This window comes from Equus quagga, unplaced genomic scaffold (assembly GCF_021613505.1).
Source record: "Equus quagga isolate Etosha38 unplaced genomic scaffold, UCLA_HA_Equagga_1.0 HiC_scaffold_32_RagTag, whole genome shotgun sequence".
Classification (NCBI taxonomy): domain Eukaryota; kingdom Metazoa; phylum Chordata; class Mammalia; order Perissodactyla; family Equidae; genus Equus; species Equus quagga.
The window spans coordinates 25,979-28,483 of NW_025793551.1; the positions used below are offsets into that span (position 1 = coordinate 25,979).

General features: G+C 36.2%; 1 non-coding gene across 1 annotated transcript; it reads right to left on the reverse strand.

The window, feature by feature from the left end:
- Window positions 1-207: 207 nt before the first annotated feature.
- On the reverse strand, window positions 208-309 carry LOC124232204 (U6 spliceosomal RNA). The gene has a single exon (XR_006886800.1). It is a non-coding gene; the product is annotated as a U6 spliceosomal RNA (small nuclear RNA).
- Between the last annotated feature and the right edge of the window lie 2,196 nt (window positions 310-2,505).

Here is a 2,505-nt window from a genome sequence, read left to right on the forward strand (position 1 = left end):
TATATGGTTAGGCTTAACTTTTTACTTTTAGTCTTCTTTCTTTTTTATATCTGCTCTTTTTTTTCTTGCTTACTTGTGGGTTACTTGAACGTCTTTATCATTCCACTTGCCTTATCCATTAGTTTTCTCTTTATGTCTTCTTGTTTTTGGAGATTTCTATTCCTTTTCTTAAACTTTTTATTTTTTCATTCATTCCAAGTGTGTTTTAAATGCTTGTTTCACAAATTTTCAGGTCATCTTAGTTCCAGGGCCTTGCAAATCTTCTCCGTATCATTCCAATTTTAGTATGTGTGCTGCTGAAGCAAACACTATAATTTATTGTTGCAACATATTTATGATGGCTGCTTTTAAATCTTTCTCAGATAGGGGCTGCCCAATGGTGCAGTGGTTAAGTTTGCACGTTCCACTTCGGTGGCCCAGGGTTTGCTGGTTCGGATCCTGAGTGCAGACATGGCACCACTTGTCACGCCATGCTGTGGTAGGCGTCCTACATACAAAGCAGAGGAAGACGGGCATGGATGTTAGCTCAGGGCCAGTCTGCCTCAGCAAAAAGAGGAGGATTGGCAGCAGATGTTAGCTCAGGGCTAATCTTCCTCAAAAGCAAAATAAAATAAAATAAAATCTCTATAAATCTTTCTCAGGTAATTCTAAAATCTCAGGTGTGTGAGTATTGGCATACATTAATTGTCTCTTTTTTCATGAAGTTGGAATTCCAGATTCTCAGTATGAGTGATTTTCAATGGAAAGCTGAAGATTTTGTGTATTATGTTATGAGCCTACAGATATTATTTAAATCTTGTTTCAACTGACTTCCTCATACACAGTCCAACAGGGATAGGAGAACATACCAACTTTTTATTGCCAGGCGAAGTAGAAGCCTAGGTTCTCTCCAACCTCCACTGACACATGAGTCAGAAGGGATTCCTCTTTACTACGGGACAGGGTTTGGAACTCTGACTGTCCATACAGCCTCCACTGATATCACAGTTGTAGGGAGGTCCCTCAGTAACACTGCGTGGTGGAAAATGTCCTGGCTTTCCGAAAGACCTTCTCCAACAACAGTCCAATGGGAATGAAAATAGTTCTTTTTTAAAAAAAAAAAATAAAATCCTGAGTTTATAACTATAGTGATCAAGAACTGAAGAAGTCCTTGTTGACAGTGAGAGATATAGTCCAGTTTTTGCTGCAAAGTTATTGAAACAGGATTGATGTACAATATCAAAAATAAATGGCAACTATGAGTTGTTAAAATATATATAACTTATGATTACTTATTTGGAGGGTACTTTGTTTACTTTTTAAGTTTGCGTATATTTTCTTTATAGGGATAATTTAGGATATAAGTCCTTCCCTCAGAGATAGCTTGAGAAAATTAACTTTGGGTAAATTTGAGGAAAAAATAGTGATACTTTAGCTTCATTAAAGAAATCTCAGAAAAGAAATAATAAATAAAAGCGTATTTCAGAAATACAGGAGAGCTTAAAACTGTGAAATATTTCAATGTATATTTTTTCTTTGATGGAAAAGAAAAAAATTATACTACGTAAATTTCTAAGTGCTAGTTGCATTCCTTTGGCTCTTTTTTGTTTGTTTTGTTTTGTTTTCAAGTAATTTTATAGAGATTGTAATGGTTTATAACATTGTGTAGTTTTGGCATACATTATTTATTAATTTTTGAATACACTTTATTGTGGTCACCCCTAGTAGTCTAATTTTTACCTATCACCATACATATGTGCCCCTTTATCCCTTTCCCCCCCCCCCCCCCAATCCCCTTCCCCTCTGGTAACCACTAATCTGTTCTCTTTGTCCCTGTGTTTGTTATCTTCCACATAGGAGTGAAATCCTACCTCTGGATTTCTCTGCCTGGATTATTTCACTTAAATTATACCCTCAAGTTCTATCCATGTTGTTGCAAATGGGATGATTTAATCATTTCTCATGGCTGAGTAGTATTCCATTGTATATATATACCACATCTTCTTTATCTATACATCCACAGAAGGGTACTTGGGTTGCTTCCACAACTTGGCTATTGTGAATAATGCTGCAATGAACATGAGCGTGCATAAATCTCCTGGGAGCATTGATTTCAAGTTCTTTGGATAAATACCCAGTAGTGGGATAGCTGGATCATATAGTATTTGGTTTTTAATTTTTTGAGAAATCTCCACACTGTTTTCCATAGTGGCTGCACCAGTTTGCATTCACATCAGCAATGGATGAGGGTTCCCTTTTCTCTATATCCTCTCCAACATTTGTTATTTTTTGTCTTGGTAATTGTGGCCATACTGACCAGTGTAAAGTGACATCTCACTATACTTTTGATTTGCATTTCCATAATAGTGATGTTGAGCCTCATTTCATGTGTCTGTTGGCCAACTAGATATCTTATTTGGAAAAATGTCTGTTCATATCCTCTGCCCATTTTTTGATCAGGTAGTTTGGTTGTTTTATCTTTTTTTTTTTTTTTTTGAGGAAGATTAGCCCTGAGCTAACATCTGC